Raw genomic sequence first — 27,333 nt, forward strand, 5'->3', positions numbered from 1 at the left:
ATAAAGGAAAAGAGAAATCAAATAAGAAAAGAGAAAAAAGAGAAGTCACTCATATAGTTATGTATTTGAATTCTATTTTTAGAGCAGGTAGATATATTTGATGACATTACCACTTTGAAATTTGTAGAGTGCAAGGAGTGCAAAATCTTAATAATTTTTCACGGTACGTCTTCTTGAACTTACAATGTTTACACGAATAGTTATTTCCATCTTTATTGTACCTCCATCAATCTTACAGTCATTTGTATTTCTCTGTTTTATAAATTAAAATTTCAGAACACAGTTTCTGATGCATTCATATTTCTTGATTGCAAGGTGACATTTGTATAGGTGTTTGTAGAAAAACCTTTTAAAAAATGAGGTGCTGATTAAAAACTGCAAACCCACTTTAGTTTCAAATACTTTTTAGGTCTGTTAAACTTTCCATATAGTGTAGTGGGTTGACCCTGTCTGGATGCCAGGAACCAACCAAAGATATTCTGTCACTTCCCTCTGCAACTGGGCAGGGGAGAGAAAATATAAAAAGGGGTTCATGGGTTCATGGGTTGACATAAGGACCGGGAGAGAGCACTCACCAAATACTGTCACAGGAAAAACATTTGAATTAGCGACATTAATTGAATTTATTACTAACAAAAGTAGAGCAGGATAATAAGAAGTTAAGCAAGACCTTAAAAACACCTTTCCTCTACCCCTCCCTCCTTCCCAGCTCTACCTCCTCCCCCAGGCAGTGCAGGGACATGGGAATGGGAGTTATGGTCAGGGACCACACATTGTTCCAGCCACTGCTCAGAGATGAGTCCTTCCCCTGCTCTAACATGGGGTCTCTCCCACGGAAGACAGCTCTCCATTAACTCCTCCAGCATGAGTCCATCCTATTGGTGACATTCCTCCCCAAATTGCTGCAATGTGGGTCACCCTTCCACGATGTGCACTCCTTCAGGCACAGCCTGCTCCAGTGTGGGTCCCCCACAGGGTCCTGCCAGGAAATCTGATCCAGTGTGGGCTCCTCTCTCCACAGGTCCACAGGAAACTTTCCAGGAGCCTGATCCAGAGAGGAGCCCCCACAGAGTCACAGCCTCATCTCAGGCATCCACCTGCTCCGGCATGAGGCTCCACCAGTGGCTCCTCCAGTGGGTGGATATCTGAATCCCCATGGTCCTCCATGGACTGCAGGGGCACAGCTGCTTCACCATGGGATACACCACAGGCTGCAGGGAATCTCAGCTATCTGGAGCACCTCCTGCCCCTCCTTCCTCACTGATCTTGGTGTCTGCAGGGCTGCTCCTCTCACATTTTCTCATCCCACTTTTCCCTGGACACAATTACAACTACACAATAACTTTTTTAATATATATTATCACAGAGGCATTATCACAATTTCTAATTGGTCCAGCCTTGGCTAGTGGCACATCCATCTTCAAGCCACCAGGGATTGGCTCTGTTGAGATGGAGGAGGCTTTTGGAAGCTTGTCACAGAATCCACCCCTCTGAACCCCACATTATCAACACCTGCCCATACAAACCCAATACAGATTCAAAGTATTTTTGCTGCAACAACCATTTGCATTTGTGTGGGAAAAAAGAAAAGAGATGTTTCCTAGTAGAGTTCATTAAAAAATCAAAGATAAGAAAATAAATCTTGTAGATTTATTTAATAACTGCCTATGTAAACACTGGAATAAAATGTAATGTTTTGTTTGAGAGACTGAAGATTCTCTTTCACTGTGCTGCAAGTGAACCACTTTCCTGAAATACAATGATGTGGACTAGTGACATTCTTGATATGTGAATTTAGCCCCTTATTTTGTTGAAATACAAGGAATTTAGAAAAAGTGATATTGCAGATCACGATACTTCTGTATGAAAATCAGAGCAGTATAAGCACAGAAAGGCAGAACCTGGAAAAAAAAAAAAGAAAATTATTTTATATATATATCATTAAAGAGAAAAAAATTAACAGTAGACACAGCAATTGCTGAAGGATGAAGACAATACTGTTAAACAGAAAATCAATAGCAACATTTGTACACAAAGTGACATATTACATCCTGTCACTAAACCTTAATCCTAATTGACACTCAATAGGTCTGTCCTTTCCAGTTCTATTTTCCAGTTTATTTCTGTGTTAAAAAATGACAAGTCCTCGACAGCACATTATCTGATATTTTAAAAAGCTTTTATTGCATAGGTCAATTTTCTAGTTTTCCAAAGGGCTCTGTGCCCATTTGAAAGAAAGCATTGTACCTTGCTTAAGTTAATATGAAATAAAATTTCGGTGACGAAAACACAGACAGTGAATTGACAAGCTACAACCAATTCAGTGAAGGCTTAAATTCATTCATTCATCATCACTGAAAGCAGTTTTTAAATGAGCTGTTCTTGTAGCAGCTGAGTCTGGTACCTAAACTCCCCATATGTTACTCAGAGAGAAATGAGTGTCAGAAAATAAGGTTCATGACTGTTATAATACCCCAAGCAAGGAAGAACTAATAAGGAGAGGTTGTATCTTGACTCCCTCACACCCTGAGTCTTCAGGCTATGCATTTCCATAAGACCAGTGGCAGGTCACAATTGAATCTGGAATTCCTCTTAAATGAAGCAGTAGATCATTGTTCTAAAATTTAACAAGGAAAAGGGAGATGTAGAATCAGTTACATCTGCAGCTGGGAGAGACTCAAGGCTACAGAAACAGACCCACTGTTAGTTTAATTGTACTGGGGAAAACAGACACAGTTTACACATTCTGAATAAAATAATAACTAAGAATCTGTTATCTAGCAAATGTCCTGTATAGATAGATCCTCATGGGAGCAGAGGCGTGAGACAATTCTGAGTGTTTGCTTACTGGTGAATCTGTAAACAGACAGAAAATTTAAACAGATTTTTTTTTTTAAATATTTGTCCTTTCTCCCCAGAAGGAAAATTAAAATAGTTAAAACACAGTCAAGCTAGGCCTTGACTGGATGAATTTAAAATACCTGGTTTAAATATAACACAGCTCATCTAATTTAGTTTATCCTTCCACCTGTATTCTGTACCACCAGATAGAAAACTTTTACTCTTCCACCTGTATCTCTTATGACTCGCCCCAGAAGGTGAGGGTAATCCAGGTTCTTGTTAATAGATCCCTTGGGGCAGATTAGAGTGAAACAACACTGAATGATGAGTGTTTGTAAACATAAATATATGTAAGTCTTATTTTAGAGCAATTTGGTTGCAAAGGAAGGCAGGTAAGCAGCCATTTTGGTTATTGTATATTTAATACAGCAATATGAAAGCATAAAAATATCACTTAAAATGTATAAGGAAAAGAAAGAAATTGTAAGAGTATAAAGATACATAATCACCACCCATGATACAGCAATAAGAACTAATTGTTCCAATTTCAATATCTGTTGACATTGTCTGTTGTACTGTATCACAACATCCTAAGCACATTAGCCAAGAAAGATTGCTTAAAGGTGCAAACTTCTTAAACGTAACTTTCCATTTAAAAATAAGCAGAAGGGAAAGGTCTGGGGTTATCATACTGCTTGATGGGAAATATACTTTTCAACATGTGGGCTTCTGTCTTAATTTAACACTATCTCCAAGTTTACTGAATTAAGTACCTTAAATCTAAAATATTGCTTGGAAATGATTCAGAAAAGCTTCTGGGAAAGTTTACTTCTGCATCCATAATTATATTTCTATATATCTCACAGGATCATAGTAGCCATTTACCTCATCTAAGAAGTATCAGTATACATTTAATTCTAAATTACTCTAAAATTGAATAATGCAGGGAATATCTCACTCAGATAACCATATCAGTCTGTATTACTATTAGAGCACTACACTTGCATTTTGTATATATCAGGTACGTTCATTTAGGTCTATTATTAAAGCAGATATAATGAATGATTTACTGAATTCAAGGACAGAAATCTATACTCAGGTTAATTGATATTGATTTGTAACTAGCACCACATTCAACAACACTGAGATCACAAGAGGTGATAGCATAAATTAGTGAAATTATTCTGTCAGGTCTAATGGCAACAGAAAATGTAGCATTCAATTCTCCCAGAGAACTTTTTCTACAATACATGAATCTACTCCTAGCAGCATTTTACAGTCTAGTCCATCATGAATCACATGATTTTAGAGAAGAAAATATATCAGTATGGGCTGCTAGAGGAGTTTTCAATCTGTACAATGGATTAAAAATAAGAGCCAAAACATGGCTTCATAGGAGTGTATACATACACATTCAGAAGGATAAACTCTGGGTCCTAAACATCTATCAGAGTAGCATGATCAAGGAACTTGATACATTTAAGCCAGAAATAGTGTGCTTATCTTTCTGGGAAGTGGTCTTAATTAAAACAAAAGACTATTCCTGGCAGTCTGTGCTCAGTATGCCAACTTTATTTTAAGAGTTTGTGCTTACTGTTTGTTCTGGTGTATAACATTTTTACTTCAAAAGAATGAAAAAAACCATCCAGTTTGGAAATACTTTCTGGACAAAAAGGACCTGAAGTTTATGACAAATGGCATTCGAAAAACAGTTTGCCAATACATAAATATATGTGCATCCAAAATACAAGCTTTATTTTCAATGTATCACTTTCAGCTTAGCAGAAAATAAACACCTTTCCATAAATAATTTTTTAGAATTTTTTTTATATAAAACATAGAAACAAAAATGTAAATGAAATATATGAGCAGGGGCACCTTCAACTACATTAGATTGCTCAGAGCCTTGCCCAATCTGACCTTGAGTGTTTCCAGGGATGGGGCATCCACCACCTGTCTGGGAAACCTGTGCCAGTATTTTGTCACTCTCACTGCAAATATTTCTTCCTCACATCTTTTTTATAGGCCCCCTTTAGATACGGAAAGGCTGCTATAAGGTCTCCCCGGAGCCTTCTCAAAGCTGAACAGCACCAACCCTCAGCCTTTCCTCCAGCCCTCTGATCTTCTCCAAGGACCTCCTCTGGAATGGCTCAAGCAGGTCCATGCCCTTCTTGTAGCAGGGAGCCCAGAGCTGGATGCAGCACGCCAGGTGAGGTCTCACCAGAGCAGAGCAGAGGGGCAGAATCCCCTCCCTCATCCTACTGTCTACATTGCTTTGGATGCAGCCCAGGCACAGTCAGCTTTCTGGGCAGTGAGAGCACATTCCTGGGTCACATCCAGCTTTTCACCTGATGCTCCCCCCACGTCCTTCTCAGCAGGGCTGCTCTCAATCTTCATCCACTGAACAGCCCATCCATCAAATCCATATGTCTCCAATTTAGAGTGAAGGATGTTATGGGGGGACCATGTCAAAGGCCTTTCAGAATTCCACAGAGATGACTTTTTGGTGAGGTGAATGATACTTTATTCATTTCACTGCATTACAAGCTTTCAGGATGCCACAGGAATTCTTGGTGTTTAAAGGGGTATCTATTATGTACCAGTGTTTAAATACCTGCCAGAGGACACTGTGTTGTGGTGGGCACTCCCTCATTTAGATCCTAACACCCCCACCAAATACTGGATTTATCCATTAGGCAGTTGTCTTGATCAGATATCATCTGAATAAAGAAGACAGAAAACAGGAAAAGAAACTTCAGTGGAATAGAAACAAAAAGGGGAAAATATGGGAAATAACATTTGGAATGCATACAAATTTAGGTCCCTTTTAATAGTAATTTTTTCCTACAGAATTTAGCATTCCAATTAACACTAAAAATAAAAAAGATAAAACGAAACAGAAGTTCACTACTACTGCAGTTCATTCCAGTATGAGAGAAGAATGGACAGCTATCCTATAATAAATTGAAATATTTAAATTGTATCCTCTGGTATCTTTCACCTTGTAGTGAATATATATTCAACTGCCCTCTAGTAACCTGAATAACTTAACATTATTAGGATATTCTAATTCACCACTATTGGACTTTGAAATTGCTTTAGGTAATCAGTAAATAGTTACATGTACAAAAGAAATCTACAAGCATTCCCCATCTCTTATAAGGGAATCTAAGGAAAATATTTAATTTTTAATACTGTACAAATTTAGCTTGTTTTAGAAAAAGTGCTACTATGGTTTAAGCATTTGTTAGTTGCTCTTCAGACACACTCACTGCATTTCTTAAACAGAAGTTACACTGAAATACAAGGTAAACTCAAAAAACAAGTTAAGCTCAAGAGGAAACTGAATTTTATTTTTAAATCAAATATATTTTATAATTGTTGATTTCATTTTCCTCAAATATTTCTTCAAACACAGAACAATCATAATAAATTTCTCCAAATCGTAAAGAAAGAAAGAAGGACCAAGAGGCATATGGAAATACATACCAAGACAGATTAATATTTAATTTTGTATTCCTTTGCCATTCAGACACAATGATCATAACATTATTTTAATATAAATCAGATCACACCTTAGAGAAAAATCTCTGAGATTCATTATCTGTTTATAGTAAAGAAAACTATGCATTAATATTAAATAACTTGCAGCAGCTTACAATAGGACCTTGCCTAACTGAGATTGTTCTCCCTACAGCTCTCAAAGGGAATAATTAGTTTTAAGTCTATCAGGATATTTCAGATTTATTTTAGCATTAAAAAAGAAAAAATATTCATGACTGAAATTTCTTCTTTAGTAATAATGAAGAAAGACGGATTTCTTGCATACTTGAGTGCTTCTGAAATTCTGTATAGAATGTATTTCTTTCCTGCAGGAATGTACCAAACTTAAAGTCCCAGATGTGTCATCAGTGTGATCCACATTCCTGAAATGCCTGTAGAACTGATGGAAAATCTTATAATCTTTTAGCTACTGTAAATTCCTTCATATTATATTTTATATTCAAGCTATTTCTAGCATAGAATTAATTTATTTGGTCTTCCAGATAGATTGATTAATTAGCAGATGTTTGAGTTTCAAACTATTCACACTTCCTCAGCATGAAGAAAATTGCCTACAAGTTTACAATTAGACAGTCAGAAAGGGGAAGAGAAACCATGGGAAAAGAAGGCAGAACATAAGGCTGTCACCAACTACTCAAAAGATTGGGTCGCTCCAGAAAAATAAGATCATTTGAAATGATCAGCCTATGTTAAAATTACAATATGTCCAGTGAGATTTGGTTTAGGAAAAAGAAGAAATTATGTGTTTAATTCCTCTTCTTTTGAAAACATCTTAGATTGACTAGAAAGAAAACAGGGTACATCATACTGCTTTGTTAGTTAAAAACTAAAATGGACTCTTGGGAACCATAGCATCTAACTGGATCTCATGTTGCTGGAATGTCTTTAGGTCAAAACTTTTCCAGGTCCTGGCAAATGTAGAGAACATGGGTCTGCAAGAGTGTGAACAGACCATCCTTATTTTACTAAATGAAGCAGAGAGGATGGACTGCAAAATAATTCTCAAACGTACCCTGCAGCACTGAAATACCCATCTCACAATCTGTTTGAAGTTGCCTGTATTACTTGTATTTCTTATTGAAAGGACTGGGGAGCAAAAAAACTGGATGCCATGCTTTTATCTGTCACAGCCATGAAAGACAGCCTACTCTGTAAACACTGTCAGTGTGTCTGAGACAGGAGGAGATCAGTTGTCTCTCTTTGAGGCTTGGGTATGTCCAAAAAATGGAAAATGTTGGAAGCAGACAGGCATAGATAGCTTCAGATAAAAACAGAAATATGTTTCCACAAGTTATTTTACTGGTAGAGAGGAAGACTAAGACATGTAGAGGCAGATATGACTGGATATAACGAAGGTACCTAGAATAGAAACACTTGGGGTGTTACCAGCAGTAGAAGGGACTGTTTTACAAAGATTTTCTGTCTCAGGATATTTATCGGGGTTATGATGGAAAACTGGAAAAAATATTGTGAAGTAGGCATAGATAGCTGATAATCTGCTGGACAAATATCAATAGGATTTCCTCAGCATGCTGAGAAGTTTCAAATACATGAACTTTCCAGACTTTAGGAAAGCTTTAAATTTTTCTGAAGCTGTTTGCAAAGGACAACCTAAAAAGTCAGTTGAGGATTTTAAAGGATATGGAGGAGTTGTTGCACCACTTGATCTGTGAGTCATTAAAATTAGCTACAATGCTGCAAAATTCTGTAAAATTAAGCGTTGTAATGAACAACACAAGGTCTTCATGAGGAGAATGCTTATAAAATAAAACACTGATGGTTTCTTCCCATATGGGACAGACACAAAGAGTGTAGTAGACATGAATCAGTATACTAAGGACTGACACAATAAACTAGTTAAATAAAAGACATTTGAAACAACTTCATTAGTATTTAACGCTTTCATAATATCTGTTCATCACGGAGATGGTTTTTAAAGGAAAAATTATTTACACAGTAAACATTTTTCTAGATGTGTTTGTTTTAGTGACTGTTGCCTATCCAGCACTGCACAAAGCTTCCAAAACTGTCTTGAACCCACAGCTACTCCCCAGATCTCCTCCTTTCAGATACAACCTGCACGATAAATATCCATGTGGCAATATTTGTATATCTATTTATATCCAAATCTTAGGTGATATTGAATAAATTTTCCTGTGTAGATAAATCTAAATCTATATTCTCTGTAAATATTTTTAACAATGAAATTTTTATCTTACTTGTTGAATAGAATGAAGGAATAAAAAGAAAAAGTAGACTTGTAACTGGAAATGACAGTAATCCATAATACAGTGTTGATAATTATCAGACTAATGCAAAGATAAAGGGCTGAAGCGTTAGTCTTAGAAAAGAATAGAAAATTCTGTATGTGTCTGTAATCTTACCTTTGAGAAGCACTACATCTTAGTCTTCATTAATGCACAGTTTTAAAAATTAAATGTTGCACTTCATTCAGTTTGCATCCTAAAGTCATCCAACAAAAAGTACTAAAAATAGTGCTTAAAACTGTTCCTGATAAAGAGTTAACATCAGGAGTGGGGGCAAGTTTGTTTTTCTACTAGAAATTTAAGCTCTGACTAGGAAAATGGTTCTGAGCATTCAAAATTTGCAAATATTTTGATGACAAAAATTCCACTGAGAAAAAATATTTTTAGGCCAACAAGAATCAACTCTTTAAAATTTTGTACCATTTTTAATTTGATTAATATATGGTACATTGTTATAAGGAAACCAAAGGTATTATTTGTACCTATAAAAAACATAAATGGTACTGGTAATAATCAGATTGTTCAACTGCAAAGAATTCCACATGCAAATGAAGCCCCCTCTGCACTCAGATAAGATAAACTATGCCCTGCACTAATGGGACTTGTTTAGTGCACTTGCTTGCCAAACACCTGCTGGTCGAGCAAGATTGCTGACAGGTTAAATTGATTAAACTCCCATGTGGGGATATTGTGTTGTGTCTTTAACTCACTGAAATGCAACACCTCACTTGTTGAGTGACAAAATGTTTTTGAGTAGATTATGTGTTTAATAAACAGCTATGTGGTGCCCTAGGAAAAAAATTACACGTGGGAAAATTTCCTTTTTAAATGTTTCTTTCTTTTCACCTTTTACTTTCCCTACTAAAGGAAGGGAAACTACATTTATAGAATTTTCTATACTGATTATAGCAAAAATAGGATATCAAAATTTTCTACTGTGATATACAATAATATTTCACAGTTTTGTCATTTTAATTTCTGTGCAATTTAAGTTGCACATGTGCCATGAGGATGTTCGTATTCATGTGACAGAGAAAAGAATTTTTATAGTTACAACATCTTCTTAATCCATCAAAAAAGAAAGCTAATACTTCAGGAATAGAAGTGAGATGTAGATGCGAGAGAAGTAACACCAATTCATGGAAACCATCAGCTAGTTTAAAAATTTAGAAAAAAAGTGTTGACATATGTTCAACAAATTATGCAACAAAACAGTCATAGATCCATAAGGAAAAATGCAGAAAAACAACTAAAAGAATTTTTATTGATCTGAATTACTAATGAATAATAGATGAAAAAACATTCATGATGTGCAGGATACCGAAGTACCTTTTTAGTATTTGCATTACATACCTAAGTAGCATTTATCCATAGTAGGTTCAATGCTGACTGTTAGGAGTATGATATTCAAAGGACAGATAAACTTCTTGTACTAGAATTGAAGGGAAAGTGTTTTGCACCACACAGACCTCAGCCCTGGTTTATCAATTACGTAGATTGTGAACCTGGCATAGCACCCTATTTTTCCTTTCTCTCCATGAAACTAGGGTTCCTTTTTATTTAAACAGAAGTAGATTCAAGTACTTTTATGGCGCAAAGTAAAATGGCAGGAGGAAGGATGGTTCACATTTCAGTTTCATTCTGACAGGAAGTTAAAGAATGACAAAAGCTGAAAAGCTTTCAGAAATACCACAGTTAAGACACAAACACTTCATCTTTAAAAGTCTCAGTAATGTTTTTACACATCTGACTTTTTTTTTTTCCAAAAATCTATTAGTCTATTTTAGAGGAAATTTCTAAATTTTTACAAAAATTATAAAATAAAAGCCTTTAGTCTCGTTCTGATCTTGCTCATAACTAAGCTAATAGAACTAACAGAGGAAATATGCAGCCTGCTCTGTGGGTTCTTCGTACCAGTGGTTGCATGCTTCATTCCATAAATATAATTTGTATCATAATTGAAATAAAGAAAATATCAAGAAAAGTAAATTCCTTGTTGAAATATTTCTTCTTCTCTATTTGTATCTTCAGAGAGGCCTTGAAGTGTACTGCTAACAATAAAAGAGGAAAACCCTAGGTGTTATACTCCTTGAAAGCTGTCTCTTCCCTTCACAACAGAATGTTAAATCCAGGTTATTGTTCTTTAGCAGCCTTTTCGATTTTTGGTGTAGTCAAAGAGTTCAGAAAGTGTTTTAAGTGTGCTTCAGAAACATGAAGGTGTATGAGGTCTGAGGAGACCATATATTAAATAGGCAAAAGGACCCATGTGCGTCAGAGCTCTTCTGAAGAGCTCTTTGGAAGAATTTCTTGTGCTGATATTTATCTTATCAAAGCCACAATGTATCCTCAAACTAATAAGCCAGAAAAAACATGTATTACTTTTTTAAGTGGAAGGGGGTATAGTACGGAAAGCAGCCTTGCTGAGAAAGACATGGAGGTGCTGGTGGATGAAAGACTGCACATGACCCAGCAATGTGCACTTGCAGTCCAGAAAGCCAAATGTGTCCTGGGCTGCATCCAGGTTGGGGGTCCTCAGTACAAGGAAGACATGGACCTGCTGGAGTGAGCCAGACAAGGGCCACCAAGATGATTAGAGGGATGGAGCACCTCTTCCAAGAGGAAAGGAGAACAGAATTGGAATTGTTCAGCCTGGAAAAGAGAAAGCTTAAGGGTTACCTAATTGCGCCCCTCTAGTACCTGAAAGGGGCCTACAAGAGAGATGGGGACTATTTACCAGAGCATCTAGTAACAGGGCAAGGGGGAATGGCTTCAAACTGAAAGAGCATAAGTTGAGATTAGATATTGGGAAGAAATTCTCCTCTGTGAGGGTGGTGAGGCACTGGAGCAGGTTGCCCAGAGTAGGTGAGGATGCCCCATCTCTGGAAGTGTTTAAGGCCAGGATGGATGGAGCTCTGAGTAATCTGGTCTAATAGAAGGTGTCTCTGCCCATCCCATGGCAATGGGGTGGGAACTAGAGGATCTCTCGGGTTCCCTTACAATGCAAAGCATTCCATGCTTCTATGATACTCTGCCCTGGGTTACCATACACAGTCAAAGCTAATGTCCAGGCCACAGCTAATAAAGCTCAATGGCCCTATTCTCTAAGTATAGTAGACTATGTAATACAGAATTAATCCTCATCTTCTTAAATCATCTCTTGAATTTTTTTTCTCTTTAAAGCCTCTCCTTTGGTCATGAAGTTGTTGACTGGTCTGCATTTTAGAGAGCCTTATACACACCTCTGAAAGAGCTTTACAAGATTCTGTGAAAGGCTTACTTGACAAATCGCTATTTGGCAGAAGGTCATTGGCAGCAAACTGCAGACTGATAGATATATAGATATAGCAAGGCATTGAAATATTAAAGGAATCTGTGCGACCCATGATTTGAAGGCTGGCATTTAAAACAAAGTTCACGAATGTCTTTTCCTTTCCATGTGCAATTTCAACCTGTGACTGAGTTCAGTGTTTATTAAAGCTATCACTCAGTTAAATGGGAGATAACAAAGACAGCGAGAACAAAGAGGGGAAAAGGTAGAGCTGGGGATCTCCAGAGAATTAAAGCAATTTAGGAAAACTGCTGATTTCTAAATTCTTTAAAGTTAAGGCTAGGTTTTTGATAACATTATTTTAAATACCTGAGGAAAAAAAACTCCTCTGTATATAAGCTGTGTGGAAGCCAAGAAGGTAAGGCAAAAACAGGTGTAAGAAATTTAAAGGTGAAGAATTATTTGTCTGCATTCTCATTCTCTTTAAAATAGCATTTCTCTCCATAGACAACTTTCATCACGACTCTATAAGTTCACAGCCATGAAAAAGAAATATATGCATATCTACCCAGCTAGCTAGATGGCTATTTGTATATGCACACAATGTGTTCATGCAAGCATACACACTAATGAAGGTTTTCTAATTTCCAGTTTTGTCTGGATCACAATAAATGGCAGCATCACATTGAGCATTTTCAGGAGCTGGCAGTGACATGATCAGATTGTTTTTTAAATTGTGGTTAGTGCCAACTTTACTAATAAAGTTTTTTCATGTTTAATAAGCAGGAAAAAAATGCTCATACTGGAAATAGGAGGAAAAGAGGAAAAGGAAAGAGGAAAACTAGGAGAGGAACTCTAGTAGAGACTAACTCTACTGCTGCAGAGAAAATGCAGTAGAATTAAGGTTTTTATTGTTCACTTAACTGAAAGCCTGGTAGTGAGCATTGTAGATTTTTTTCAGCCCCCATCTTCTGGGAAAGGCACTGGTCTGTAACTTGGAAAATCATGACGATGATGATGATGATGACGATGATGATGATGTGGCTAGCCAGGACAAAACGCTTTCCCACAGTGCAGAATCTTTCCATGTAGAAAACTATAATCAAAGTGCTGGCAAAAGCTTGTTCGTCTTATGGGGTGATGTTAAAGAATCAGGCTTCTTAGAGTGAATTCACAGAGCAGCTTCTGGCCCTGCAGTTGCCCTGTCCCTGCAGCCTCTCATGGAAATGAGTAGAGGAAGGGAACCCCACCTACCTCCATCCACATTTCCTGTGAGTACGCTTTAGACACACCAAGCAAATTTGTAGCCAAGCAAGAACAGCTAAAGAGAAACATAGACCAGGTCACAGAGATGGAAATGATCTAAAAAACATTTGTCAGTATATCAGTGATTTTGGCCCTTTGGTGTTCACCTGATCTGATCTCTCTCATTCAAAGATACTTCAAATAGGTTATATAGCAATGTTTTGATATCAGGAGAGGACCTGTCTATGAAACAATAGCGACATATGACTTGTGGTGGAATGACTTCGCATACCTGCCTGAAGACATACTCATTTAAAGTGCTGCAGAAAGGCCATGGAATATGAATTTCCTCTGAATTATTGTATCTCATTGATTACTGAGTAATACTTGGGAATTTCTTTACTCCAGATCTATATCATACAAGGAATATATGATGTAGAGAGTAAATCAAAGGGCCGAAAGCACCTGGATCCCCTGAGAGCAGAATACAGATATCTGGTTCACCCTTAATAGTAATTTTTTTAGTATTATTTTTTATTCTAGACTGTCTAAAAAAGACTGCACGTTCTTTCTTTTTGGCAATGACAAAGAGCAGTCAAGTTGGAGAGATGCCTCCAAGACATGTTGTCTATTCTGCCTAGAAACTCAACTCAGAGATGTTAAAAGGAAACCAAAATGAACTAATCAACATTTTGTTTCCAAGACCCATGAAGTCTGAGCTTGGTGAATAACAAATTCATATTTCATAGCACAAAACATAGAAATTATAAGAGCAGGTCAGACCAAAGGTGTATGCTCATGTCTTGTCCCTTCTGTGCTTCCTCTTTTACTTTTCCTAAGCAAGACAATAAAATCCACAGCTGCAGTGTTTCACAGTAGAGATTATTCAGGCAGGGAGACAGGGCTGCTTATGATTAACAACATATTTTTCTCTTTGAACAAGGTATAGAGAGGTGCTGCATTTTGATAGAATTAACATAGATTAACTTTCCAACAGAATCCTTTTCCCTGCTCTCTGACTAAGGATAAGTAGAGTCTACTAGTCAAAACAGCTTTCTTTTTCCAGAATACAGACGTAAGACACACCGTTTATCATTTTCTAATTTTCCCAATTCTAAGTCTGTGCTGTGATCACCAACATGCATTCCTTTTACATATACATCACATAAAATAAAGTAGAGACAACTAAGTTGGAAAGTGCAATGGGAAATAACTTGCTTTGCCTGGACTCTAAGATGTGTGACCATATCACCCGCGTAGGAGCACTTCTGTGCAGTCTGTCCACATTTGAAAATGCCACCACTTTTAAAGAACAATGAATTTTTGGGGACTGGATGTTTTTGAACACTGAGAAGCTTCTCTTTTCTTGGTGTGGCAAAATATCTAGCAAAAAGTTTGTACATGGATCAATGTATTTAAAAATGGAATTGAATATATATATCATCAGGTGCATATTTATACTGAGAATGAAACTGCATTAAAACCAGCTATCATGTTACATACTGCCATGCAACATGATCACTTATGTATATTTTCATACCCACTCTTTCATCCATTTACTGGCCTCTAATTAAACAGAAAGTGAGAAAGAGGGCAGTATGGTGGAGAGGGTATTGATATTATAAAACAGTGAAGTCTGTCTTAATGTGTAAGTTTTAAATGTTCTTTTCGGACTGAGATATGTTATAACTTCCCAACAATATCTGACAAAGTTTGCACACTTGATAACACTGATTGCAAGCCATGTCATATCTGGAAATTTCTGTGTATTCAGGTGAATAAACAAGATCATAGTCTTTGGGATTACCACAATATCATATTTCCTCATAGTACCTGTATTTCATTTTATTTGTGTCATTCAAATAATTAAGATTTACTACCTAAATATTCATATCAGGCATATCTGTGATGACAAGACATTTTCAAAAGCAGATCATTTTCAAGTGGTAAAGAGAGAAATTCCAAGTAGAAATTGCCCCAGGTCACAAAACATACCCATCCTGGAATACAAAGTTAGAAGTTGATTAAATAAAGCAAGGCTAGTATGATTCCAAATTAAAAAATAATTCCTAGATATTTCAGGAGGAAGAGGAGGGAGAGGGGGTGTGTATAATAATTTCTTCACATATATATACACATATGTAAATGTACCTAGGCATACACACACTGAACAAACAAGGGCATAAAACTGAAAGGCTGGAAAAGATATAAGCAAGTGCAATGGAAGACTTTCATCATCTCCACAGTTATGGGAACTCATTTTCTAACTGCACAAACAAAAAAGTGTTGACTTCACTTGTTGATTTATTTGATAATTTTAATAATGTAACTAGTCTTCATGAATCAAGAACGTTAACATAGATATATAGTCATAGTCATAGTCATAAATTTCTTAATGCACTTTTTGAGAATAGCTGATAAATCTTCAATTCAATTCAAAATTAAAAATGAAGCCTTTTTCAGCCTGACAATTTCAAGATGTTTCTGAAATGTACAAATATTTCTCTTCATCTCTTCAGTTATAAACTTTAAAAATAGAATATTACCCAGTGGTGGGATCGGATTTTACTTCTGGAAATAGGAAAATATTGCAGGAAATAATAACATCCTTCATTATGGTGATTGCGAAGATTGCTGGATACTATTTTGACTCCGTTGCAATGAAGTTGAAACACAGGTTTATCTTTAATCTAGCCTTGCATAGCAGCTTCCTAAAATCTAGAATGGTCATGGCATTTTGCATGTGCTACACCGTATCACTTCTCTCCATTATCAAGAGTAACATAAAACTTGTCAGTGTTAAATAAATAGAAAAATTTCTTACCATATCAAAAGTCTTGTTGTTTTAATCTCTTGGTGAGCTACTAGCATGTTCCAGTACACCTATTACAAAGATTGCAGGCCATAAATACATTTATCTATTCTCTACAATATTTCAAAAGGAAATATGTAAAAAAGTGGGATTTCTGAGCTCCTGCAGAGCAAGTTATTCTGAAACATTCAAAGAATCATGGATTTCAGCTTTACTACCCTCAACCCTCAGAATTTATTCTATTTCAGAAAAGGTGAAATAAGGATGTAGTTACTAATGTTATTTCACTGAAACTATTTGTTACAATCAGTTTATTTCCAGCTTTTGTCAAACAGATATAATAGCAATGCAATATAATTATACAACAAAACAACTTCTGTATGACTATTTCTGATTTATACACTAAGTTACATAGGTTCTGTGAAAGAAGCAACATTTTTTCCCCTGAGTCTTATTCTCCTTTTGATGTGACTGTAATCAACATGCCACATCAAATCACTGGAGTCACTTGAATCTAGTGCAACTACAAAGTCAGATAAAGTTGGAAGTTCATTTCCCTTCCTGGCTGCTATTGCAAGATGTAAAGCAAAATGGGGGCAGGAGGAAATTTTGAGTGACATGAAGAAAGGTGCCTACAGACTGTTGTAAATTACACCTCTTTTACAGTGCAATCTTGGCCGTTTCTGAAGAACTGTGTAAATCAGCTCATTTTTTTGCAACTGACCTTGTTAACAATGGCATTCTTTTCCCTGTTTCTAAGACTGTCTTTAAAAATACTAAAACCTGAAAGTCTTTTGGGCATTGAAGAAATTTCATATTTACAAATCCTTATGGGTCTTTTTTTTAAAGCTCTAGTGTGACATATAAAATCAAGATTTCATCTCTGGAAATGTCACAGGTTTCACTTCTGACATTGAACAAGGCTTTCTTTCTACACAGATAGATACTTCAGCTACCTATAAATAAAAGGAGAAAACTAATTTTAAATTTACTCTCTTTTTTTTTCTTTACAGCTGTATTTACTGACTATCATCTGGGATCTCTACACTCATCAGTGATAAATCCTCCAAGCAATATAAATCATTTGGGTTTTTTCTCAAATACATCCTTTTTCAAGCTGGCTTCTACTCGCTTGATTGATATGACTAAAATATGCAGTTACCTGATTGGGAACGCTGACCTCCTGTCTATGAACTCTCTCTGTGCTGTACTTGCATAAAAAACACACAGATAATACTACATAGGAGGAAATACAATTATTTTGTTTGACAGTGACTATTTTAGGTTATTTTTTGAGCAGATATTCATAATGATATTTCTGTAGTTCATTTTCTTCTAAAGCTTGACTACCAGAACCAATATCCATTAAAAAGAAAAAAAAAATTAAATCTCTCTTCTTATGTTTTTCTTTTCATTCGACATCTTCATTTTGAGTTCTACAAGCTTCATCTGCCATCCAGCCTCCATGGCAATGTATCAGATACCTGTACAGTTTGTTAATGAACCCAGAGTCTTCTTTTCTTATTTTTAGAGCTACCACTGCTACCTCTCTGCTAGACCACAGTTGGTAAATTGTTTCTGTTGCAAGGAAGCAAGGTATGACAAAAGTTTTAATTTTTTCTAAGTACTTGTTGAAATTTTGCCAGTTCTTTGCCATCTCCCAAGGTGCTGAATTTTATACTCTAATTATTTTTCATATTATAACTCCAACCCCAATAGCAGCAACACATATTGGATTTTTTATTTTTCCCCCTCCTGGGAGTAGCAATTAATTCCCTTCTTTTTAAGAGGAAAGAACCTTGACTGTGACCCTAAAAACTGTGGTCTGACCTTCAGAAATAAGTCCAAAAGCACAGTAAGTTGAGACAGCAGGTTTCTCTTGAGCAACAGCAGCAGCTGTGGGAGCTCTGACAGTTCTGAAGAACTGATTCCTTTCTAGGTTGCCATGGTGAGGCTTCTAATTTATAAACCATTAATGTTATGCTTTTGTTCCTCAAAGTCAAAATTAATTGTTTAGCAAATGCTTTCCTCAGGTGAGTTAATGAAATAAATCAGTGTACAAATCCTACAAAGTAAATTAGTAATCTGTCCATTCAGAATCTCTTCCTTTGAAAATCTTACTTTTAAAATTCATCATTAAATTGTGCATGAGTTGTCAGTTATCCATACATTATTATTTTAGCTAAAATACATTTTTTTAAAGCCTCCTCAATGCCATCTCAGTTCTCATTGCAATGTATGCATCCTGCAGCCTGTCTTGGTAACAACTTTATAATTAATATATCCTGACCAAAGAAACTCTTCTGATTATAAACAGATCACTTATTGAAGTTACACATTTCAAAGCAACAACTTTATATCAAAAATATGCAAAATTGGTGATTACATCCCATGCCTCTCAGTTCTATTCTTTATGCATCCTCTTTGCTTTTCTTTAATTTTTACCTTAATTTCTTTAATTTTAATTACCTGCCCTAATTATTTTGTTATAGAGAAATCCTGCCTTCAGTAAACTGATTGTTGCACTAAATTTCAAACATACACCACCCTTGTTTCAAATAAATATCACAAAGGGAAAACCATCATACAAGCTGTATTAAAATGGACCAAAAAATGAACCACAGTGACAAGTGCACTAATTTGAGCCATTAGTACCAAAGGAATATATTCTTTTATATTTGGGGCTACTAAGAACTATAAATTATTCTAAAAGCAGAATTCAATCACTTTGTTCTCAGCTCCTGAATCTAAAGTGTCTGGCCACTTTGATTTATATCTGGTGGCTGAATCATATATGCACCACTACAGCTTCATTTCAAATGATGCAGAAAAGATTGGTCCCCAGGTATTAATCCTCCAGAAACCGAACATTTAGCTTTTCAGGAGCACCTATTTGTTAAAAACACAAGCATGGCATAGGAATTAGTTAGTGGCTTATGGTGCTAAAGGCTAACCAGTGCTATCTGTAATACGAGAGAGCATTAACTCAATGTTTTTCTTGATGTCAGCATCTGAAGGGTTCATCTGGGATGGTACAAGTGAAGACAGCAAAATAAATGGAATGAAGTGTCATGTGAAAAAGAGACATTTAAAAAGGAAAAAAAAGAAAACATGCAAAACCAGCTTACATGAAAGTGAAAGAAAAATATACTCATCAAATTGAAATCTTATGAAGTAGCAGTACATGGAGAAGTGATAGGCAGGGAATAGTCAAACAGCCCACTGAGGAATCATAGCCAGAACACAGATGCTGCAGATGGCCAAGCCTTCAGCCTTCAAGAGTATTATTCTGATAATAGAGCGTGCAACTTTTCTGTTGAAATGAACGATGAAGAAACACACTGGGACACAACTCAGCTGCTGGCCTAAGCTTATGGACCACTGCTGTCATTTAACTTTACCTAATGTACTAAAAAATTAAAGTTTCCAAAGAAAATTAATTCATGTGTAAAAATTATGCTTTTAAGACCTGAATTGCTGAGGAAAATGTAGAGTAGACAACAGTTCCTGTCTAAATCCCATTGAAACTAACTTCTAGTTTAAGCATCTTTCTCTGACAGAATTTACAGGTTCCCATGATAATGGTGTTATGCTTGCCATAACACAAAACCTCAAGGAAACACATCTAAATTATGTGGCAATATTTATGTCTCTGAGAATATCTTCCATCTCTCTCATATATGCATTATTGTGTCTTATGTTGAAAATGCACATTGCTGAACAGTTTTAGCACAATTACATCTTTCCATGAACTGTTTTATCTTGAGTTCAACAGTTACAGTAGTGACTCCAATCAGACAATTCAGAATCTCCTTACATCTCTTCATGAGTGTTTGAGAACTGGAGCACTGGAGTCCCATCACCTGTCCACTTTCTCATACCCTTTGCTGCTGCTCTCTTCAGATGCAGTCCTTATTTTCTTGAATTATCTGCCTGTGAGAAAAATCCTTCCTCTTTTTCTTCTCTCATGTTTGTTTCCATAAATACTGAAGACATCTCAAAGTAGTCCAAGAAAATCCCTCCTTGAAGAAAAACGGAGAGCAATGGACAGGTTCAGGTAAATTCTCTGAAAATGGAGTGATAGAGGCTTACACTCATGAACCTGAACGCCCTATGGCAACCTGATAGAAAGCACCCATGGAGTAGGAAGGCTCTCCAAAGGTACCAACTTACTCCTATAGATGTGATGGCAAAAGTGTGTTCTAATGACAGACTTTGAAGAGGATGAAGCTGTAGCATTGTGAACACCTACTGGGACCCCTTCAAAGGCATGAGTGACAAAGTTGAAGTACACATCCAAGTATTTGCTTGAAAATCTTGTCAGTGTACAATGCAAACTGGCAGTACAGATTTCACTCTATCTGAAGGAACTCTCCACTTCTCCTAAAGGGCATAAAGACGGAATCAGTGTCTCTTGCAGCTTTTTTTTTTTCATCCCTTGAAATACTGAGAAATATCTAATTCCCTGACAAATCCATCAATATCTATGAATGAAATAGTCTGAGGCAGTTTATGTCTCATGGGCTCCCTGCAAACAGCTGAGCTTCTAATACACATTTTTAATCTCTTACATCAATAAGGATTGGAAATGTTTTATTCCCCCTGGATGAGAGCTCTGTTTCTCCAGTGTAATGGGGTAATAAGTTTGTAATTTGTAAAGCAATTTGATGATTGCAAAATGCACATTATACTGTGATTATATTATTTTAAAAGCATCTATGTTTTTAAACAAAAACACTAATATTCCTGTATTCATTTAACATTTTCATTACTCACAGACTTTTTATACTTTCTGTCTAGTATCAGATCACTAACATTAATGTAAAATGGAGTTTACGCTTTGACAAAGATACCAAAGCTCATTGGGCTAGACCGAGTCATGTTAATCCATGTTCATTGTACTTTATTGTGTTTCATGGTTTCATAGAACCATAGAATGGTTTGTGTTGGAAGCAACCTTAAAGATCTTCTGGTTCCAACCTCATTGCCATGGGCAGGGACACCTTCCACTAGACCAGATTGCTCAGAGGTCCATCTATCCTGGCCTTGAACACTTCCAGAGATGGGGCATCCACAGCTTATCTGGGCAACCTGTTCCAGTTGACCTTCACAGTCAAGAATTTCCTCCTAATATTTAATCTATCTAAACTGATGTTCTTTCAGCTTGAAGCCATTCCGCCTTGTCCTGTCGTTACATGCTCTTGTAAAAAGTTCCTCTCCATCATTTTTGTAGGCTCCCTTCAAATACTGGAAGGCCGCAAGTAGGTCACCCTAAAGCCTTCTCCTTTCCAGGCTGAACAATTCCAATTCTGTTTGCCATTCCTCTTGGAAGAGGTGCTCCATCCCTCTAACCATCTTGGTGGCCTCCTCTGTACTCGCTCCAATAAATCCATGTCCTTCCTGTGCCGGGGACCCCAGAGCTGGATGCAACATTCCAGGTGGGGTCTCATGAGAGCAGAGTAGAGGAGCAGGTTTTATACATTACTGTTTACTTTGGTCTTTTTTGAAACAAACTCAAAAATAAAGGCAACTGAAAACAGTAGCAAATGAATATTTTAAAATATTACTGCTTTATTTTTTATGTAAAATGCTCCAGTTAGACAACCTCATGGAAACTAGGAGTAACATCTCCTCCCACATATCTCTTGAAAAATCAAGGGATTTTTTTCTTCCATTCTGACATGGATTTGGGTCCTGAAACATCCATTGCCATTGATTCAACAGATGTTTTAAATATTTCGATGTTTTGGGCAATCATATTGGAATAGTTTGCCATGTACTTTCTGTCTCCCTTAAATACCAATGAATATATCCAAGAGCATCCTGAATTTAAACAAGCACTTTCAGATGTTCATACTAATTCTTGAGTCATGGTAGTTGTTTCATTATTAATAATGTAATATTTATAATGTAATATTAATGTATATGTAATAATGTTGATTACAGGAAGCCCAAGCGGTCAGCTTTTACTTTATTTCCCATAAATCTTTCATAAAGCACAACTGTAGTTCATCATTTGCTTTGCATCCATACAAAAATAATACATAAACACTTCATAAAATAAAGCACAATAGTAGCTGTTATAGCAAGATCTTTCCGTAATTATCTTTTCCTTGGTATCAAAACCTGTGTTTTTTAAATCATAATCAGAACTAGATAAAGTTCTCCAGGAGCGAGTTTTCTTCTAGGGTTAGCTAGGAAAGCAGGGATCCTACCCTTATTGCATGGTTACAACATGAATAAAGACTATGCTGCAGGGAACAGGTAGCAGCTGTAATTCTGAAACATTATTCTGTAAGAGCAGCACAAGGCCGTGACTGCAGTTCTTTGAATGTCTGGGTAAGCACTCTTCTCCATGTATTATTAATGTTCATGGGAAGTTCCGGTTCATGCTTAGCACTCATTGTGCCTTTCTTTCCTGCTGCATGCAATACATAGTACAGTGGCATTCATATCAATACCAAAGAAGGCATTTAGGTTTACCCAATTTTTACTTTTATAATGTTATAATTTTTATTAAAGAGTTGCACTTTTTTTTGAGTGAATCAAAGTCAGGCACTGGATACCTTTTTCACAAAAATCCCTTGCTGAAAATATTTACATGAAGAATTTAAATTAAATTGTAGCTTATATGTTGAATATATTAAATACCAGTCTTTCTATTTTATCAAATTTTTTATTTCAAAATCTTGGGTTTGGCACCTTGGGTAATCTTAATATCATGTCAATCTGGAAACAAATCAAAAAACATAAGAATTTCTGCTCTCAAAAATTAAAATTAAAATTATCATATCTATATCTCTCTCTACCTTGCGTTACAAATCCTACCCACTGTAGATTATACAACTTTTATGTGTTAAAACCTACAAATAATGTGATGTTATATGATACAAACTGAACCAGGAAAAGTTGTTTCAGCATGATTTTGTGCGGTACTCACTTTTGCTATATCATTGTGATAAGACTTGCCTACTAATATATAAAACAGAATATTTTTTTCACGTCAAAATATTATAAGAGTGTAAGAGGTCTCAGCAGTAATAGAGCACAACGTTTTAAAATCAGTGAATATATTTGAAGTGTATCCAGCATTATAAAACTATGTTTAATACATAAAAGTATGAAATATATAAATAAACAAACAAAATTTTGAGCTATTTTGGGGGTTGCGCAACATATTTACATTTTTAAAAGCCAGGAATGTTATATGAGATAATCAAAACTCAGAAAACATAAAAATAAATACCACATTTCCTTGAAAGATTACTATCTACTTCTGTTTCACTCAAGGACCAGTTTCCCAAGGGATTTTTTTAATATATGGCATATAGGTATTACATAAAAATTATATTATATTCACTCTCCATAAAAGCTTCTTTTAAAGTTCAGAGTCATCTTAGTCGTAAAAATATTTCAATCAGACTTTATCAATCAATCAATCAAGATTTTACCAAAAGCTTTAGGCAAAGAGGAGTTATAAATTATCTGTATTCTTTGCATTTCATCTTAGCTTGTGTAATAAACCTCTTCTAAGTAAATGTACTTGAGTGGGGCATTAAAAACTTCTGGACAATTGAATGAAAAAAATTTGTAACAGCTAAATACTTTGTTCATGTAGTACAATCATAATCAAAATGTTTCTTCTCATGATTAGTTGGAACTTCTCTAGATCCTCTGGATTCTATTTGACTTCTTAGCTGAAAATGAACATTAAAAAGTGTACATACAAAAAGCCATAGGGCACATTGTTTGTGCAAAGATGTTTTTTGCATTTCAGCATAAAAATATGAATATAAAATAATAAATATATTCAAATAAATTCATTTTTTTTCAGAAGCAGTTGAGATTTTGCAAAACTTGTCCTTCTTATAGCTATGTCTGTTTCTCCTAAAATAGAGTGGGGATAATATTTTAGGCACCTGTTCCACAATACCGATGTTTAAGACCAATCAACATAGTGGCAATTGCCACAAAGAAGGCTTGAAAATATTTGATGTTTTAAGATCTTCTGCACAGTTTTTCTATATTGAAGTAAAAGGGCCTGTGCTAATTAATTTGCTAAACCACATTCCCTCCTGACTCTGAAGCAGCAAGAGTAGTATCAAAACCCCCAAAATACTGTATATTGTACAAATAAGATGTCAAAATTAAATTAAATTTCATATTTCAAAATATGAAAACCCTAATAAGCTACCTTAATTCTAGCCTATAAAAGTATTTAAGATATGCTTTATAAATATTGTATTTTATCTATAATTTTTGATAGAAAATATGTTTAAATACTAAGGTTTTCATAGATAGTTTCATTATAGACTAATTTCAACAAGAACAGTACTCAGAAATTCTCTTCTCTGCTTCTTCATCCATTGAACCCTATTCAAACACATTAACTGGAAGACAATATTAATTATCCACTGTATGCCAAAACAGATAAAACTAAACTTAATCTTTTTTAAAATCAAAAGGTAGCATCTCAGGATTGTATTTAGATTAATGGGAGTAGAGCAGCCACTGTCCATGCAATAATAGAGTACTTTTTGAAGGTGTCCTGCGTTGATTTTCTCTGAGTGTGAGACATCGAGCAAATTAACAAAGCTACTAAACAAGAGCCTTTCCACTTTAAAGGTCCACCACAGCAGAAAGTTGAGGGAAAACAAAGGAGAAAAGAATGTAGAGATTAGCTGTCAGGTGTATTAAAACAGTTATTTACTGGAACAAATCAGGAATTCTGCTTCCATGGTCATTAAATGTTAGTTTAATGTGAAAATACGCCTGCAGACAGTGTGTGAGTTATAAAAAGATATAAAATATATTGAATACACCATTTTTCTAAAGCACTTCAGCCCAGTTTTTATGATTCATCAAACACCAGTCTCAACATATCACCCAGAGTCTTCCCAGTATGATATGCCCAAAAGCAGCACAGTAAAAAAGAAGTATTTTTCTGCAATATACATCAGGGTTCAGACACTCCTTTTGAAACAGGTTTTTAACTAGATTAACTAGTCAGCCTGAGGGCACACCTAACATTCATCCTGGCTGCGTCTGTACAACCTGGTCTACAGCACATCCTAAATATGAGAAATTATACAATCAGAATGTTTAAGGATCTGGCATTCATTTTCAAAAGCTGAAAAAGAATAAAGCCATATTATTGCTCTAACTCTAAAAGAGCCAAGCACCTAGCATGAGAACCAGGCCCATATAAATAGACACCCCAAAAATAGGTATTAGGAAAGGCATTCTCACTGCAATATTAAGGTAATGAGTTTGTGAATTCACGTCAAAGGAAAAGCCTCTGCATGAGAAACACAGACTTAAAGTCTTATGGATCAATATTAACCTTTCTCCATACAGGCATAAAATATTTAAAATTGTATTTGCAGTATGTCCCTTTTTAAAGACAAGGAGATTAAGCTGATAGTAAGGTTCAACATTCAAACTAATCACTGTGAAATTCTTAGTGATATATTGAATAAGCTTCTCTTTTTAGACTTAGGTCCAGCTCAAAATTTGCGTTTGTTCAATAGTTGATTTATGTTTAAATATTCCATTTGCAGTGAGACAATATTAACACTGCAGGCCAGATTCTATTGTTGGTTTCATATGGAATAGATGGATTTATTGTATATTCATGTATAATTATAGTAAATTAAACAAGAATTTGGCTTTGTAATAAATATTCTTTAAAACTATACTCTGATGTCTCTGAAGCTATTTTGCATGAAGTTTACATCACATTTTCACAAAGATGACTTGTGTTTGGCTCTGGAAAAGGCTGTCAAGGGAAGTGGTGAAATCATCCTTTGACATGTTAAAAAAACATGTGAATATGATGCATGGGGACATGGTTTAGTGGTAAACTCGGTGGTGCTGAGTTAATAATTGGATTTGATGATCTCAGAGGTCTTTTCCAGCCTTAATGATACTATGATCCAAGTTCTGTCATGAGGTTTATTTAGAAATATCTTTTTTATGCCAGGATAACCTAAAATATTCTACCACTTACACTTGTGTTGCATCATTTCTAAAGAACAGACTTGATTAGAAGTTGAATTTTGAGGAATTTTTGTTGTGGTTGTCGTTGTTTGGTGAAATATTAATCCTTTTTGAAGAACATATCTATCTGGATGCATTTTCAATATGAACCAAAGGAAAAAAATGCAGCAAAACATAACATTTCAGAAGGAGCAAATAGCTTTTTATGTGCTTGGGGAACTGCTCCTTTCTTTACAATGAGCGAAGCCGACCTAGAAAAATAAAAATACTTGATTAGGTGAAAGAAACGTTCGTATGTGAAATAAAGGCTCTGTAATTCTTTAAAACTATGTATGTTAATTGAAATGTGTGTGTCTATGGGTGAGAGTGAAGTATGTGAATATTTATACATGCTCACATACAGTTGTGTAAGTACCCCCCACTGGAAATTAGGAGTTGTTATTATTGATACTATTATTTATATTATTAAAGCAGCAGTTCATGTCCTGATTCTCAATTATTCAGCATTTTTACGTGACTGAGTCACATACAGTGTATCGTTAACTTGACAAGGACAACTTCATCTATATTTGACATCTTCCTGCTTTTCATATGTTCCTCATTCCAGTATGTCCTCTTTCATATGCTGAAGATTTCTATTGTAAATTCTCATTTGGGAACAAAGAATGTCAAAACATAGTCAAATTATAAAATAAATACATTCTCCAGAATCTACATTTTGCATAGAAATGTGAGTAGATGCTGGATGCTGAAGTAAGTGAGTAAGGTCAACAGAGATAAGTATATCTTCATTTTAGAAGTATAATTGTCATCTTAAATAAAGATTATGTAATAAACCAAGAGGTGTGGGGTAACTGTGACAGCTTATCCTATCTTGTGTTTAGTATACATTTTTATACGTACTCACATGTGATTTCTGTTAGGTGTGTTTTCTTCTGATTATTACGTATTTTTTACTATATTGCTCTATCACATATGTCCCTTATATTACTTTAATTTTCTTTGTTTTGAAGGCAATTCAGTTTTATGGGCTCGGTTTTGTTCATTGTTTTTTTCACTTGTCCTTCTTTTCATGATTATTTTAGTAAGATTCTGCCATACTTTGGTTCTGATCATTCTAGACACCAAACCACATTTAATCTCCCCAAATTTTTGCCCTTGCCTCACCTAATATTTTCCAGGGATGACTAGGCAGTCTTTGCACAGTTTATCTGCTTTGCAGTCTGTCTGCTGCTCTTCTGTGCTGTTTGTCATGTGCTGTTTGCTCACACTTCTCTGGATAAGAAGTGAAAATATCCTTGATCAAGTGATCCTCCAAGACTGGTAAAGGGCAGCAG

The 27,333-nt window shown here is 35.6% G+C and overlaps 1 long non-coding RNA gene across 1 annotated transcript; it reads right to left on the bottom strand.

The window, feature by feature from the left end:
* Positions 1–97: 97 nt before the first annotated feature.
* LOC125318583 lies at positions 98–27,333 on the bottom strand. The gene is made up of 4 exons (XR_007200432.1): positions 27,164–27,333; positions 13,195–13,261; positions 5,442–5,561; positions 98–1,901 (listed from the first exon to the last, which is right to left on the bottom strand). It is a non-coding gene; the product is annotated as an uncharacterized LOC125318583 (long non-coding RNA).

Source organism: Corvus hawaiiensis, chromosome 30 (assembly GCF_020740725.1).
Source record: "Corvus hawaiiensis isolate bCorHaw1 chromosome 30, bCorHaw1.pri.cur, whole genome shotgun sequence".
Classification (NCBI taxonomy): domain Eukaryota; kingdom Metazoa; phylum Chordata; class Aves; order Passeriformes; family Corvidae; genus Corvus; species Corvus hawaiiensis.